This window comes from Dipodomys spectabilis, unplaced genomic scaffold, assembly GCF_019054845.1.
Source record: "Dipodomys spectabilis isolate Male_0828 unplaced genomic scaffold, ASM1905484v1 ptg000363l, whole genome shotgun sequence".
NCBI lineage: Eukaryota > Metazoa > Chordata > Mammalia > Rodentia > Heteromyidae > Dipodomys > Dipodomys spectabilis.
Genome location: NW_024871040.1, coordinates 5,008,332 through 5,025,820, shown reverse-complemented (window position 1 = coordinate 5,025,820; position 17,489 = coordinate 5,008,332). Strand labels below are relative to the sequence as shown.

Genomic DNA, 17,489 nt, shown 5'->3' with positions numbered 1-17,489 from the left:
TACCCTTAAGCTGGGTTGGCCTTTCCCTGCCAACATTGGCCACCCACAGCCCCAGGAAGTTGTGAGGCTTCTGGTATGACCCATTTCCTATGTGTTTCATTTGGAAAACAGAGGACATGCCTCTAATGCCAGTTATGTCACATTACCCCCACTCCATGCCTTAGCTTCTTCACTAGTCATGACGGGGTAAGGGATTCCCAAGGGGTGTGAAGAGTCTATGGATGCAGGACCAGACCTGTCTAGCTAAGACCCTTGTTCCACTGCTTTTTCCATAGGCTCATATCCAGTATGCTAACTGATAGTGAATACTGAAAGTCTGGAGTGCCATCTGAGTACTCAAAAGAGGGATATATCTTAGCACCCCTTTGTCCAGGTTCCCAGGGGTGACCCCCAGGCAATTAAGAGACCTTAATGAAAAAAAAAAAAGCCCTTTCACATCTTCATCCAGAGAGATTAAATCTGGTGGTGTAGATTTCCTGGCAGAGTTATGGTGGTGTATCTCACAACAAACTACGTACTCCAGAAACCCAAGGCAGTCTTTTATGATCCAAGGGCATTGGTACAGCTTGCTTTAGGGGGCGGAGAGAAGCAAAAAAAAAGAGGGAGAAAGGTTTGCAGGCTGCAGGGAGCCTTATGGAGAGTTCTCACACATAGTCCATTTTCATACCAATTCTAGGGAGAAGTCTGGAGTCTTGTCCAATTCTCATATGATCCCCTTTAGGGGAATGAGGTGGCCACAAGTCCAGGACTGCTGTCCATGCCGCAGAAATTCACCCAGGCAACAAAGCAGAGAGTCAGTGTTTCCTCTGAGCTGCCAGCATGAAGACTTAGGCTGTGGGGCAGACCCTGCCAGGAGGAAGCAGATGGACAAGGGGAGGGTGGGACCCACAAACACAAGAGTCCATGTAACTTACTTTTCTTTCTGACGCCAGAAGTAAACTCATTGGGGAAGTGCTTCTGTGAAGGAATAGCAGGGTAAGAGGAGCCAGTGGGTGGCACCACTGTGACGTGCATTCCAGATCACTTGGCCAGACCAACAACAGAGGGCATGCTGAGTGCAGTTAGCTAAGAAATGGTTGAAGTGAGGTAGACGGGTCTGTAGTCTCTGGAAAAATGAAAATTTGTTAAATTATCAATTGAGCACTCAGCTAGCAAGGAATTTAAGAAGGCAGGTGATCACCTGGATTTTGTTTTTTTTTTTTTTTTTTTTTTGGTCCAGTCGTGGGGCCTGAACTCTGGACCTGGGCGCTGTCCCTCAGCTCTTCAGCTCAAGGCTAGCGCTCTACCACTTGAGCCACAGCGCCACTTCTGGCTTTTTTCTTTTGCTTATATGGTGCTGAGGAATCGAACCCAGGGCCTCAGGCATGCAAGGCAAGTGCTCTACCACTGAGCCACCTTCCCAGCCCAACACCTGGATTTTGTCAATAGGGAATTTGTAATGAGTGGACAGGGGACAATGAGCACCTAGTTCTTAAGACTGTGAAGGAAGGAAGGTTGGCCTGACTAAACTGCAGAGTTTCTTTATGTTCCCAGAGTCAGATTTAGTGTACAATCCCTGGTTTTCTTACACAGAATGAGAATTTGACATCAGATTAATAAAAAAAAGGGAAAGAGTTAGATGTAATAAATGCCTTGTTTGCAAGTCTTACTATTTAGTGCATAAGGTCTATCAATTTGGGGAGAGTAAGAAACTAGACACTTGGAAAGAAGTGAATGATTGTAGTTGAAACAAAAGCATAGAAAATACCTGGGTACCGATGACTTATGCTTATAATCTTAGCTACTCAGGAGGCTGAGTTCTGAGGATCACAGTTTGAAGTCAACCTGGACAAGAAAGCCTGTGAGACTCTAATCTCCAATTTACCACCAAAAAGCTGGAAGCAGAGCTGTGGCTCAAGAGGTAGAGCACTAGCCTTGGGTCACAAAACTCAGGGTCAGTACCCAAGCCCAGAGTTCAAGCCCCAGGACTGACATAAAAAAGAAAAAAAACAAACAAACAAAAAGAAAGGATAGATAGAAAGAAAGACAAAGGAAAGGAATGGAAAGGAGAAACAGAAAATAGTACCAGATGAAGCCAGTTTTTCCCCTTCTGGTACCCTCCCAATGGTGGCACGGATACATGGAAAACAGGGAGATACCTGTGATATGTTCCCACTAAGACCACGGGACTGTAGCTCCCTTCCTCAACTAGAACACGGAGACTTACCTCACCCACATGGTTAATAGCACAAGTGAAACAGTGGTTGGCAATGGCTGCATTTCTAGCTTCAGTTGGCCCCAGAGATTCATTGTGAGAGGGACAGGAGAAGTTTTGACTAGTCTGGCTACATCTTACAGTTCTAGAAGTATCCTTAGCTTGTCTTACAGTGTGACCACTGTAAGAGCTCAAAAAACATATTGCTTTCCCCAAGACCTGCTACAATTTTTACTGCACACCCTTAAAACTGAGGGCTGGATGATTCTTGGCTAAGGAAGACAAATATTATTTTTCAATAACTTTAATAGGTTGCAGAGAACCTAAGAAGTTATGTGGATATTATTACATTCAGTAAATGCTGTGTGCTTAATTAGGGCTAGTAAAACCCTAAGCCAGCAGGTCGAGGGAGGGCCTCTGTGTGCATGAAGGGCTGTCTGGATCTGCAGCAACAGCTTTTTTGTGCCCAGAAACCAGTTCATACCCAGACTGCAAGTTCTACTAGGGAGCTCTAGGAATGTTTACATATAGCAGGAAGAAGGAGAAGGATACTCTAGCTTACAACCCCCCAAAGGTCCAGGCAGGCCTGGTGAGTAAATGATCAATAATCTCTTCATCTTGCAATTACCAAGGGTGGCTGTTGCTTCTGTTCGAGCCACCATGAGGGCTTTGTATATTCTCTGAGGGAAAAATCTAAGGCCTGATATTTTCCTTCTTCTCTATAGTATCCCTCCTAGACCCAAACCAGACCTATGGGTACACATACAGGGTGGTGGTCCTGAGGTAAGGAAGGTAGGGCTTGTGTTCTGGCTCACAGATCTGCCATGCAAACTCGAAATGCAGAGGAAATGCCAATCTTGAGGATGGGGCATCTTGTTTAAATACAAAGATAATCTAAACATCACATTCTGACAGCACTCAGAGCTGGCCAACACGCTTCCCCAGCTGTCGCCACCTTAGCACTGGGAATGGCTCTCCCAAAACCTGGGCACCAGGACCACAGTGTGGAAGCCAGCACCTCTTGCTATGGCATCATGCCTTAGAGGAAGTGAGTTGAGGAGAAAAATATTTGCATATGAATTCACAAAGCTCTGTTACTTGTTAGGAGGCAAAGCTGGAAACCACCCAAGTGCTCAGCCTCAAGGGAAGAACCAAGTGAACAAGCAAGGTCTTGTGGAGCTATCTCATCACTTGCTGCCCGTATTAAATGAGGAGCCCTGAAAGCCCTGCCCAGGGGCACAGGGGTTGCCAGAGCCTAGGCTGGTGATCCTCAGCTTCAAACTCCTGAGTGCTGGGATTACAGGTGTGTACTACCATGTCTGGCTCCCACTTATTTAATAACAAATCTACTCTTGAGACACTGAAATTAATCCACTATTAGAGTAGAATGCTCATACCTTAAAGCCCTACCTCATAACACCTACAATGGGGGTAGGAGTCAAATTTCTAACACCTCAATTTTGGGGATTATATTCTTGGCAGGCACTAATCCCTTTGGTCTCAAGAACATCAGGAGCTAGTGACCATGAAGGTGAACAGTCCCAGCTGGTGTCCTCTATTCTAATTGGTCCATCATTGCCTCTAGCTTTAATGACAGAGGAGAAGGAAAGGTATCTTTGGATGGCAACACTAGGATCTCTGTGCTCATGGAGGCCTTGGCTCCCTTTTCCTGCTTAAAGCTGACAAGTGTCCTTCTAGTACCAGTCCTCATTCACACCCTCCCACAAGTCTTAGTTCAGGCTTATCAACTGCAATAGCTGCCCGTCCAATTTCCGATCTGCTTTCTCCATATCAAAGAGTCAACAACCTGATGAATAGGAGATTTTTATTCTGTTATCCTAAGAATACCAATGTTTAGAATAGGAACACAGGATGGATAAAAAAAAAATCACTATGACTACAGCTCTGCCTAAAACTCCTTTAAATACATGTAGAAAGTCTGGAAGAGAGCACAGAAAATTGAAAGGAGTAGTGCTTTTGTTAGAACTGAGCATAAAGATAAATCACAATCTGCCACCTCTTTGAATGTTATTGAGTTTTTCTGATAAGAGATTTAGTAAAGTGCAAGGATAAACTCGCTCTTTAAAGTGTGCACTTAAGGGCTGGGAAGGTGGCTCAGTGGTAGAGCGCTTGCCTTGCATGCTCGAGGCCCTGGGTTCGATTCCTCAGCACCACATAAGCAAAAAGAAAAAAGCCGGAAGTGGCGCTGTGGCTCAAGTGGTAGAGCGCTAGCCTTGAGCTGAAGAGTTGAGGGACAGCGCTCAGGCCCAGAGTTCAAGCCCCACGACTGGACCAAAAAAAAATAAAAAAATAAAAAATAAAGTGTGCACTTAAGTGGTTTTTCGTATATTCACAGAGTTGAGCAAATATCACATTCTAATTTTGGGACATGTTTCATCACTTCAAACAAAAGCTGTATGCTCCTTGTTCCCGTGAGGGAACCATGAATTCTTCCCTGAGAACCATGAATTTGCTTTGTCTCTAGTCATTTTCCTTTCTGGACAGTTGATTTAAATGAGGTCATATCACATGTATGATAAGGTTTTATTTTAAAAATGAAAAAAAAATCTACACTGAGGAGACAGGCAATGTGTCAAGTTTTATGTAGAATTAAGCAAATGGGAAATGGGGCAGGTAAAGCTATGAGCACTAGCTCCACCTCTCGCCAGATTTACTATGGCCAACCATGCATGAGTGGCTCATTCCTGTAATCCTACCTACTCAGGAGGCTGAGATTTGAGGGTCATGGTTCAAAGCCAGCCCAGGCAGGAAAGTTGTGGGACTCTTGTTGCCAATTAACCACCAAGAAGCCAGAAGTGGAGCTTTGGCTCAAGAGGTAGAGGGCCACCTTGAACAAAAAGTATAAGGGACAGCATCCAGGTTCTGAGTTCAAGCCCCAGTATTGGCACAAAAATAAAAAATAATCACACAATGTCTCTCTGGGCTACAGCAACCTCACGTGACAATTGCACTTAGGGCTCTTTGGCTCTGAAACACTACAAACTTAAGTGAAAGTACACTTACACACAAAAAAGGTAGCAAATAGTCTTATCTAATCTTACCTGGCAAAACAAGCACCAGGCAGGTTTATTTTCCAAGGTGCAAGGCCCCATCTGACAGCTGTGCACTGTGACCCCCAGGAACAGTTAATGTCATATATCTGACAGAACCTAGTGATGAGCCCATCCTCTGCTGACTCAGCAAATCCTGTCCATGAGTGCTTCTCTTTTGTACAGAAGGCAAAGAGCGTAGCTGCAAGGAGAAAGGAGTTTGAGCCACACCACACATGGCCTCTGCCTGTTGTCCTCAGCCCAGCAGCATGAGGTTACAATTAGGACCCTCCTCCTCCCAGGATGGAGGAAATAAGAAATAAGAAAAGCCTGTAGCTTAGTGGTAGTGTGCTTACCTAGCATGCATGAAGCCCTGGCTTCAATTCCTCAGTACCAAACAAGCAGAAAAAGCCAGAAGTGGCACTGTGGCTCAAGTGGTAAGAGTGCTAGCCTTGACCAAAAGAAGCTCCGGGATAATGTCCAGGCTTGAGTTCAAGCTCCAAGACTGGCAAAAAATTAAATTAAATTAAAATTAAAAAAGTTAAAAAAAAATCTCCCTTCCAGGGACAAGGTGTGTTTCAGAGGCAATGCATGTTTAACATGTGCAAGGGCCTAGCTCCACCCCCAGAACTTGAAACAAGAAGATGAAATAAAATAATCCCCTCTTCCCATCTGTAGTTGAAGAAGAGATGGGAATATCCTGGCAGGAAAGCCTCTAACTCCAGAGTCCAAACAGTCTGGGGATCCGGGAGACTGAGCCATGAATGAACACTACAGTGTGTCTGGACTTTGCCTGGCAGTAGATGAGGAGCTCTAGAACAAGGCAGCATGAGCAGGCATGGCAAAGGGAGGAAGCATAACTCGTCACAAGGTTAATGTTTTGGAGGACATTGGGATAGGCGTTAAAATCCCAGCAGTAAGCACAGGAAGCAGAGAAGTGGTTTCAGGTCTAGGGCCTAGGGTGGTCTGGGAAGAAGCGGGGCTCAGGAGACAGGCCTGATGGAGTACTGACTATGAGAAAGAACTATGAGGAAGGCCTACAGGAAGGACTCTAAGGAAGTTGAGTCTCAGGTGGGTGATCCCCAGAGCCCCGTCCTCTGCTGCTCCTGCTGAGGGGTCTGGTACATACCTGGTCCTAGCTGGGCTCCATGGGCTCAAGTATTCAAAGATCAAATACTCACCCAACATTGTAGTTTATTAACAAAACCTAAAGGCTTATTTAGAAAACCTTCCACCCAAGTGACCATTGGTCAGGCAGCAAATACCTCCTGACACCTGTTGCATGCCAGGGCTGGGGTAAAACCCCCAGAGGCACAGTTCATGGCCCCCAGCCAAGAAGGGCTTACCATTTAAGGATGAGAGGATTATGAAATGCTCAGAGAACACCTCAAAAAAGAACCTGACAGCCATTATCTAATAATAATATTTCTCTCCTACTTTAAATCGCTTTCTTAAAGACATTTCTTTCAAAATCACAGCCCTGTCAGTCCAAGCCCCCTGTTGCCGCCCCCTGCCAAGTGCTTTCCATGTGACAGCCCTGACAGCTGCGAGTTGGGTTCCACCCCTGACAAGCAGCCTGCTTTTCAAATAGTCAAGGTTCCCTTCCCTCTGGCAGTTAGAAATAGCAGCAGTGCCCACACCTCTCCTTCCCTGGCTGGGACTGCCTGTCAGTCTTCCCACCCCTTGGGTGGAAGGCCCCTCTTGTGGGTTACAGCCTTGGGAAAGTCATTTGTGGTGGCCAGAGTCATACAGCTTTCTCTTCAGAAGCTACAACCAGAGGACTCACAGGGAGAAAAAGGCAGGCTGGTGTCCCCTGGAACAGGATTTACCTTGGGAGAGTCCTGTGTTCTCACTCTAGGAAGATGTCAGGTAGAAAAACATGGACTACCCTGTAGACATCTTTCGTCCTCCACTGCCCACACCTCTCCTCTCTCCAGCAGCATTAGCCCTTTTATCCCACACTTCACCCTATCCTTCACCCTTCATCGATGTAGAGTTTTGCTTCTGTCCCTCCAGCCCTGAGGCTGTTGACTCACTCATCTTCAGCTCCCTGAACATTTGTTCTCTTAGGACTAAAGCAGGCCAGACCACTCCACCTTCTAGGTCAGCTGCCTTTGGGACTCTACCTATCCTCAGCAGCCTTATCTATTTTCCAGTCACTACCCACAAAAACAAATCTCATTTTCCTACTGTTATCCTAAGTGTCCTGATCCAAACTGACACTCAAGGTGTAACCTTACAGATACACTAAGCCTGTGCTGTGCCCACCAATGCCTGGCATGGGAGATGAAATGGCATACTATGATGGACTGAATGTATGTGTCCCCTTCTTTTCCTCCCCCTAAATCATGATGAAACCCTTCCCCCCAACAGGCCCAGGGAGCTTTCACAAATGGGATTAGTGAATGATAAAGTAATTATTCATCCATCGAACTTCATTTTCTCCTCCTCTTATCTGTCCTTTTCCAAGTGGTCCTTGCCTTCAGTTTTATTTTAAATATCAAGTCTGCTTGATAAATACCTTGAGAAGCAAGCAGAGATTACTCTTTTCTAGTACCACAGGCCTGATAAACATCCTATGAAACAAATGAAATTGGTCCCAGAGATGCAGTAACATCCCTGGCATTGGTAGGACTCTGTTTTATGTGAAACCCCTCAACTTGTGCCATAGTTCCTTCCCTGCTATTTGATCACTAGGGTGCTATTCTTGTTTGTTTGTTTTTTTGGATCCGGTCGTGGGGCCTGAACTCTGGGCCTGGGTGCTTTCCCTCAGCTCTTCAGCTCAAGGCTAGCACTCTACCACTTGAGCCACAGCGCCACTTCCGGCTTTTTTCTTTTGGCTTATGTGGTGCTGAGGAATCGAACCCAGGGCCTCATGCATGCAAGGCAAGCGCTCTACCACTGAGCCACCTTCCCAGCCCTAGGGAGCTATTCTTACACTGAGGCTAGCCCTTAGACTTGTCCTCTCTGTGTGGGCGCACTGAAATTATAGTTCCTTTTCCTACTTCATCATCAACTTTTCCACTTGATTACCTTCTTGGGAAAAGTGGCTAAGACTGAGTCACTGGGACACTCATAGTGTGGGCTTCTGCCCTGGGCCTCTGATAACAAATCTGGTGCACCAATGAGGACAATGCTGTACTGACAGGGTAGGGATTGCCACAGACTGCTACTCAACCTTGGCCTCAAGGATGAGAGAGGAAGATCTCTGCCGTTGTTGAAATTACCTTCATGTGGGGGTTTGTTTTCCTTCATTTCAGATTTCCATTGGTTGACTTTTTCCCCCCAACTTTGTTGAAGCAGAGAAATTAACCCTCAAATTCATAGGTGGAGTTTGGACCTTGTTCTTTTCCTATTTCCTTTTGGTTTGAGCTCTTTAAGGCTATTAGAGGCTGAAGGCATTTATTGTAATTGGGAAATTTGAAAATTTTTGAATTCTTTGGTATTGAATAGTAAAAAGAGATATGAGCTATACAGAGGCACCAGGGATTTAGAGAGTGAGGAGATTTCTGTGTTCATCTGTAACTGTAGGAAATACTAAAAAAGCCTCCTAAGGAGAAACTTAGTTGCCTGGTTCACCAATAGCTATAAAGTATGTCTAAGAAAAAGATCTATTATTGTAACATGAAATTGCCTAACTGGGTGCCAGTGGCTCATGCCTATCATCCTAGCTACTTAGAAAGCTGAGATTTGAAGATCAAAGCCAGCCAGGGCAGGAAAGTCTGTGAGACTCTTATCTCCAATAAACTACTCAGAAAAAAGCTGGAAGTGGTACTCAAGTGATAGAGTACTAGCCTGGAACACAAAGAGCCTCAGGGAAAGCACCCAGGTTCTGAGTTCAAGCCCCAGGTATGGAAAAAAAGAAAAGAAAAAGAAAAAAGAAAGGAAGGGTAGATTCAGAAAAAAACAATGACTTTTGAATAGGTCATTGTATTGCTATACTATTTTACAGCTCTGGTTGTTTTGCGAACTATTAGGACTGAAATACCATATACTTAATCATTTATGCTTTTACATAATCAAAACTTCTCTAAAGAGTGGACTACACTCATGGTGGGAGGATCTCAGATGTCTCTGCCTAATGACAGTAAATATCGGGAAAAGAATGCTGCTGCTTTAAATCCCAATGCTCCTCTTGTTCCTTCACAAGCCTTTACCTGCTTCAACTGCATTTCAACCAGCCCTCCATCTAGACAATGGAGCTGGGACCATAGGACATCAGGAGAGGCCACTCCCCCAGGATGTGGTGAGTCCAAAACAGTCTTTCCCTCTTAAGATTCATCGGGGCACCCTGTTAGGCTAGTACAGGGCAATTCCCATTAAGATAACAACTCATGGGAACGCTATATGCTTAGGGTCAACCAACTAGTAATTTATGGACCTGCACTCCACTTTCAGCTTTTTTTGGAATGCCAGGACCAGGGCTTGAACTCAGAGCCTTGCACTATTGCTGAACTTCTTTGCTCACAACTGGTGTTCTACCCTGCCTCCAGGCCTGGATGCAATGAGCCATCCTTTCAGTTCTATTTTCTGATTTGTTTAATGAAGAATTGTAACCCTTCAGAAGATGGAGGAACTCCTTTTTATAAGCATCTTTGCCACCCCCTGTCCCACTTAGGCACATACACAGACTCTGTTTAATAGAATGTTAACTGCTGCTGAGAGATCCTTTATGTCTGTCTGTCTCCCCACTCCCTCCTGCCCTGGGGCTTGAACTCAGGGCCTGGGTGCTGTCCTTGAGCTTTTTGCTCTAGGCTAGTGCTCTACCACTTGAGCCACTGTTCCACTTTCTGGTTTTCTGGTGATCAAGCGGAGTCTTATGGACTTTCCTGCTAGAATTGACTTTGAATCACAATCCTCAGATCTCAGCCTCCTGTGTAGCTGGGATTATAGGCGAGAGCCACGCAATTGGTGCCTGGTGAGATCACCCCCCCCTCGCTTGCTCTTGCTCTTGCTCTTGCTCTTGAGCTCTCCCTCTCCCTCCCTCCTTCCCTCCCTCCTTCTCTCTCTCTCTCTCTCTCTCCCTGTTTCTGTCTCTCTCTCTCCCTCCCACCCCCCCTTCTCTCTCTTGCCAGTTCTGGGGACTCAGGGCCTGGGCACTGTCTCTGATCTTCTTTTGCTCAAGGATAACACTCTACTTCTTGAGCCACAGCTCCACTTCCAGCTTTTTTTCTTTTTTTTTTTTTTTGGGTCCGGTCGTGGGGCCTGAACTCTGGGCCTGGGCGCTGTCCCTCAGCTCTTCAGCTCAAGGCTAGCGCTCTACCACTTGAGCCACAGCGCCACTTCCGGCTTTTTTCTTTTTGCTTATGTGGTGCTGGGAATCGAATCCAGGGCCTCAGGCATGCAAGGCAAGCGCTCTACCACTGAGCCACCTTCCCAGCCCCCTTTTTTTCTATTTATGTGGTACTGAAGAATCAAATCCAGAGCTTCGTGCATGCTAGGCAAGCACTCTACCATTGAGCCACATTCCCAGCCCAGATATCTCACTTTTAAACAAGGCTAATAAGGAGTCTCAGATCCTTCATCTGGACAACTCCCTAAACACTTTGAATCCAGCAGACATATGCCAACACAGAACTGAAATGAAATCTAATAATGTTAGAACATGAGTGGATCTCTATAGCAAACTATATCTTGGAGGAAACCTAAGCCAAATAGCTTAAATAAAATACAACAGCTACATTCAGCAGGGGTCCACAGAGGACCCCTCAGTCTGGTTTAAAAGAGTATATCAGGGGCTGGGAAGGTGGCTCAGTGGTAGACTGCTTGCCTTGCATGCATGAGGCCCTGGGTTCGATTCCTCAGCACCACATAAGCAGAAAAAGCCAAAAGTGGGGCTGACGCTCAAGTGGTAGAGCGCTGGTCTACAGCTGAAGAGCTGGGGGACAGAGCCCAGGCCCAGAGTTCAGGCCCCACAACCGACAAAAAAAAAAAAAAGAGTATATCAGTCTTACAGACAATATATTAAATTAGACCCACAAGTCCATCGGAATGTCACAAATGGTCAATATAAACTTTAATGAATGGACTATTCTTGACATTAGGTGCAAACCTCAAAAGATTGAAGGAGGCAAAGTTTAAAAAGACTGAAAGAGTTGTGGAAATAAATCTTTCCCAATTGGTGGTTATAGACTACAAGGTTTATACTGACTAGGAAATTTAAAAGACAATTAAAAATTCACCATTTTCATTCATAACATTCACAGGTTTTAGAGTTATGGCTTGGTGAAATAATTTACTAAGATGACAGAGTGGGAGAAACAAAGGTTTATTAGTACCATCCTAAAAGTAGTGTGAGACCTTGAGTTCAAACCCAAGGACTGCAGAGAGAGAGAGAGAGAGAGACAGAGAGAGAGAGACAGAGAGACAGAGAGAGACAGAGAGACAGAGAGAGAGAGAATAATCATTTTGGCTAAATTTAAACAATAAAAATTTTTAGAAGTGTCTCTTAGACTGGCTTACCTGGAGCCGATTAAATTTAAATTTATTTTGTAGGTGATAATCTAGTAGCTCAAAAATGTTGCTCATGGGGCTGGGAAGGTGGCTCAGTAGTAGAGCGCTTGCCTCACATGAATAAGGCCCTGGGTTCTATTCCTCAGCACCACATAAGCAGAAAAAGCCAGAAGTGCTGCTGTGGCTCAAATGGTAGAGCGCTAGCTTTGAGCTGAAGAGCTGAGGGACAGTGCCCAGGTCCAGGCCCAGAGTTCAGGCCCTACCACTGACAAAAAAAAAAAAAATGTTGCTCAGGTTGCTATTGTTAAAAGGTATACTTTTGCACTGTGCTAACTGGCAACAATTACAGTTTTACAAGGAAAATGCAGAACAAAATAAAAAAATACAAAGTAGCTCATTTGGTAAATAAGTACTTGTGTCAGGTGTCATCTTCAATGAGCCCAACTACAAATGCTCCAAAAAAAAGGTTCAAAACTGCGATGACAAAAGACCTGGAATAGCGTTGGTGAAAATTTGAAAGAACGGTCTAGTTATTTTTATTGCATGCAGCATTTTGGAATAATTTTGGTTGACAGCATTATGTTAGAACCATCAAACAGCGCTCATTACAGTTTGGAACATAGGGACTTAAAGGGATAGCATCAATAGCAATTTTAATTTGGATGGCATCAACTTGATAAAGTGCTTTCTTAAACTTTGCATTTTAGGAGACCTATATATGTGAGGAACACAAACATTTATCAGGTAGACAAGTGACACTATATGACAGCCCCACAATGGTGGTTGGTAGTAGCAGTGGCAGTGGTGGTACCAGCAGCATTTGCCTGATTCTTTCCCCCAAGTCCTAGAGAGTTTGTGGGATCTGGCAAGATTTTACCAATAGGAAACCATATTAAACATGACACACAAACACAAACTGCTTTGTATTTGAGGTCATGTTTTGCTTGAGGGCTAGGGCAGTGGTACCAACATTAAGCTCTCCCAAACTAAAAAGCATTTGTTCTAGTACTATTAATAGGGGTTTGGAGAAGAAAGCCACACACAGTCATCATCCCCTCTGCCCATCTGGATCCTGTAAGAGGGATGCAAAAGCCCAAGACATGAGCGACCTTGGGATATTAGGAAGAATTGTGGCAAAAAAAAGAGACTGAGTTGGCCAGGCACGGGGCACATGTGTGTTACCTTCTCACCTGTATAATCCTAACTACGCATAAGGCTGAAATTTGAGAATTCAAGTTGGAAGCCAGCCCAGGTAGACAAATCCGAGAGCCTCTTATCTCCAATTACACAGCAAAAAGGCAAAAGTGGAGATGTGGCTCAAGTGGTAGAGTACCAGTTGTGTGTGAAAAAGCTGAGCAAGTGTATGATACCCTGGTCAACAGAGGCTTACTAGCATTTTACCTCCCATGCAATCCCACCCCACTCCAGAGTACTCCAAATGTGGATAAAATCCCTCTTACATGGTAGTCCTCAACTTACTGAGCCTCCATCAGTCATTTCTGTGGGAAACTTATTTCTCCCTTCCTGTACCCTTCAGTTTTACATCTCTCTGACATCCAGCAGCTCATTCCATCATTTTCTTCAGGACAACATGCTGTCTTCCCCTTTAAAATAAATAAATTTGGCTGGGTGCTGGTAGCTCTCACCAGTAGTCCCTGTTACTTTAGGAAGATGAGATCTGAGGATCATGGTTTAAAGCCAGCCAGGGCAGAAAAGTCCAAGATACTCCTATCTCCAATTAACTACACAAAACCCAGAAGTGGAACTCAAGTGCTAGAGTTCCAGCCTTAAGCAAAAAAGTTCAAGGATGGCCCTAGGCCCTGAGTTTAAGCCCTGGAACCCACAATAGATGATAGATAGGTAGATAGATAGATAGATAGATAGATAGATAGATAGATAGATAGATAGACATATAGATGCAAATTTCCTTCTCTAGAAACTAGCCTAAGAAGTCAGAAACCTCAACTTAAATCCTTCCTAGTTGACTAGCCTACAGGTTCAATAGAAGGTAGAACAGAGCATGGATACATTGGGAGTTGAGTTGAGGGTTATCCAGCCCTTCTTTGGGTGTGAAGAGCCTTTTTTCTTTTTTGACAAAATGCCAAGGTAGTTTCTCTACTCTACTCATCCACTAGCTGTGGATGGGAATCTGCTTGTATTTGACCTCCCTGGACCCACTTCCCAGTGTCTGGGATCCTCTGATTCAATCACCGCTGTCCAATTAGGAATGAGCAGCTTAGGCTCCCCATGCAAGGGTACTGGCACAGGTGATGGAGTCTGGATAGATTGAGGGGGAGGAGTACTCGTGTCAAATAAGCAAGGAAGTGGAAAGAGATTCCTCCAGCTGCTCCTTATGGCCAAAGTTTTCACTTCCTTCCAATAATTAAGCTTTCCCAAACTAGATAGTCATGACTATCGTAAGGTCCGCTCCTGTGGAGCAGACTCCACCCTCCTCGCAGCAAAGCCTCCACCCAGTACCTGCGTTACCTAGGCAACTGGCACACCTGGAAGAGGTCACATCTGCATCCGCTGAGGTCACATCTGAATTTGATGTGGCCACACCTTTCTCTGCGCATCCCGTAGATAAGGCCTAGTCCAGGCCCAGACGCTCTCTTTTTCTAACTCTTTTCTAGCTCTTTCCCAGCTCTTTCCTACCTCTTTCCCAGGTCTTTCCCAGGCCTTTCCCAGGTCTTCCCCACCCCCCACCCCCACGTGGAGGGCCAAGATGGCCTGGTACCAGCCAGAACGATGACAAACCTACCCCTTACTTGAATACCATGTGCGTAGTGCTGTTCTTACTCGGCTACCTCTTTTTAAAAACCTAACATAAATGGTGCCTTTCTCAGCTCTTTCCCAGCTCTCTCTTTCCCAGCTTTCCCCCAGCTCTTTCCCAGCTCTCTCCCTTTCCCAGCTCTCTTTCCCAGGCCTTTTGCCAGCTGCGTGGAGTGCCAACCTTGCCTGGTCCCAGCAGGTCTACTAAATAAACCTACCCCTTACCTGATTACCACGTGTGAGGTGCTGTTCTTACTCGGCTACCTCTTTTTAAAAACCTAACAACTATCTGATACCTTATTAGTCATATGACTAATAAGGCAGCATCCTAAAAAAAATCTCTCAGAGTTTTAAGTGTAAGAGCAACAGGATATGATTTACATTTTAAAGACTTCCTTCTGGTTGCTTCAGAGAAGAACAGATTGAAGAGAAATAAGAAAGGAAGAGCTTTGTATGCCCAGTGTCCAGCAGGTCATTGCCTTCAAAAAGCTCTGGTGATGCAGATATAACTTGTGAGTAGAAAATTATTTGCACTGTACACATTAACTAATTCTTGTGGCTAAACAATGAAGAAATTGTCCCTTGGGAATTAGGTTCAATTGGCCTTTACTTTCCAGCCACAAGGTGGTTGCAAGAAGAAGTGGGCATACCTGTTGAGGGAGGCTTACGTTGAAGGCAATGAAGGAGCCAGGACCCCCCTCCTCCCTCCCAGCAGGCCTGGTTCTGGGGGGAAAGGGGAAAAGAGTGTTGGGCTGGCCAGGGAGGTAATCATGGAGAGTAGAAACCCCATCCTTTCCCTTCCACTTCAGGTTGACATGGGGAAATATAATCTGTACCCTTCCCCAAAGACTGGGACTCAATTGATGCTTTTACTCAATGGCTGGCTCTCTATCACCTGAGTCATACCTTGAACCCCAAGGAAATGTTATTGGCAAGGGCTACCCTGATAATGAAGAAAATTAACACCTGGATCTATCTTCCTTCCTTCTTTCCTTCCTTCTTTCCTTCCTTCCTTCCTTCCTTCCTTCCTTCCTTCCTTCCTTCCTTCCTTCCTTCCTTCCTTCCCACCCTCCCTCCTTCCTTCCTTCCTTCTTCCTTCCTTCCTTCCTTCTTTCCTTCCTTCCTTCCTTCCTTCTTTTCTTTCTTTCGACTCATTTGGCTCAAAGAATGAGTCCACAGACAAAAGGAGAGAAGCAAAATGGCAAAGAGTTATTGAAAAAAGATAAGAACTCCTGCTAGACAGGAGGGGCTAGGGAGGGCTCAGCTGTGGGATAATTTGTGCAGGGTAGGGGTGGGGTAATAAGGTGTCTGTAGGAGCGAGCGCCTCACCCTCAAGATCATTGCACAGCCTGTGGGCCACCTCAGTCCCCAAACCCAACCAGAGGCTTCATACCTCTGCACAAGCTCTCCAAGTGTGATTTAGTCCCTCTCACTGGGTGCCCCTGCCAGCCTCATGTCTGACCCCAGGGGTATTGGGTCCTCTACTGTGATGCTCAGAAGCCTGTACAGGAGACTGCTTAAGGCCATGATGAGGAACGCAGAACCTCTATGGAAGAGAGGACCTTCAACCTGACTGCCTAGCCATGAACTGCCCAGCTCTCAACCCATGAATCCAATTCTACAATGCCCCAGACCTGGACATCCGAATCCTAAATCCCTACCTTTTGCATCTTGCCCTCTACGTAAAGCAACCAGGCCTGAGAAGGCACGTGGACATGCCTTTCACAGCTCCCAGCCAATCAGCACTGCAAAACCTTGCAGGTGGGACCACCCCTTTGTCCTTACCTCCTCTTTTACCTCACACCAGGACACGACCCTCCTTATCTCTGGGTAGCTGCTAACCTTGGCGCTTCCGTGTGTGGAAGGTGGTTCCTTCCCAAGCAGCTGGAAGGCTCAAGAACAGCACCTGGGGCCTCTTCTTCACTTCTTACTCGCCTCTCCTACAAGCATATCCCTTGCTTTCCCAGCAGGCAGGACCCTGAGAGGCCAATGTGAGGTGTCTGGACGTGGTTTCAGCGAGGCTGCAGCGTGGGGCTGAGGGAAATGGGTTCCCGAGGCCTCCTGAAGGTGTTCTGAAGGTTCTAAGCCAGCCCAGACAGGAGAGTTTGTGAGAGTCTTATCTCTGATTAACCACAAGAAACTGAAAGTGGAGTTGTGGTTCAAGTGGTACAGCACCAACCTTGAGAGAAAAAAACTAAGGGATAGCAGCAGCCCTCACTTCAAGCTCCAGTTTACACACACACACACACACACACACACACACACACACACACACACACACACACACACACACACAAATAGGATGGCAAGCTGAGCAGGCCCACTTCACAAGCTGGGACTGCTGAAGAAAGTAGTGGATGAGTTTCAGAGTCCCTCCAGCAGGAGGCAGCACCACCTGTCTTCTGAGCCCTTTGTTTTTAGGGATTTCTAACCCTTCGAAAGCCGGATATAGAATTCTGGAAATTGTGGCCAAGACCTGTGGGCAGGGCAATAGTTAATTTGGGGTCAGAGCACCAGGACAAAGGTGGTTTTTTAAATTTTATTTAATTAATTTCTTTTTCTACTAAGATTTGAACTCAGCAGGCATTTACCAATCTACCCATCGTGTGGGTGTGTGAGGGGGGGTATGTATGGGTGTGGGTGTGTTTTAGGTTGGTATTATAATATTTATTAAAATAAATGCTATGGGTTAATAGAAACAGCAAAGAAACAAAGAATAAAAATGCATGCAATGTAAAACCCTCCTAAAACTCCAAAATGTCTAATGTATTCATTCATTAGTTATCTAAAAGCCCAAGACAGACAAGAGACTCGATATTATAAAATACTGCAAAACAAATTGCCAGTTTTCAGTTATCAGAATTGTGTGTTTTGCATTTTATATCCTCTTTTCAATCAAGAAAAAAAATTCCTTTTGAATGTTATAGAACATAAATATAAAACAAGATAAGACACATTGTAAATGTGTAACAATGGCTGTAATATTATAGTGAAATAAATTGGTTATGGTACATATATAG

At 45.2% G+C, this 17,489-nt stretch overlaps 1 long non-coding RNA gene across 1 annotated transcript; it reads right to left on the bottom strand.

The window, feature by feature from the left end:
• Positions 1-777: 777 nt before the first annotated feature.
• LOC122095987 lies at positions 778-6,418 on the bottom strand. Its single transcript, XR_006145229.1, has 3 exons — positions 6,374-6,418; positions 5,257-5,446; positions 778-1,105 (listed from the first exon to the last, which is right to left on the bottom strand). It is a non-coding gene; the product is annotated as an uncharacterized LOC122095987 (long non-coding RNA).
• Between the last annotated feature and the right edge of the window lie 11,071 nt (positions 6,419-17,489).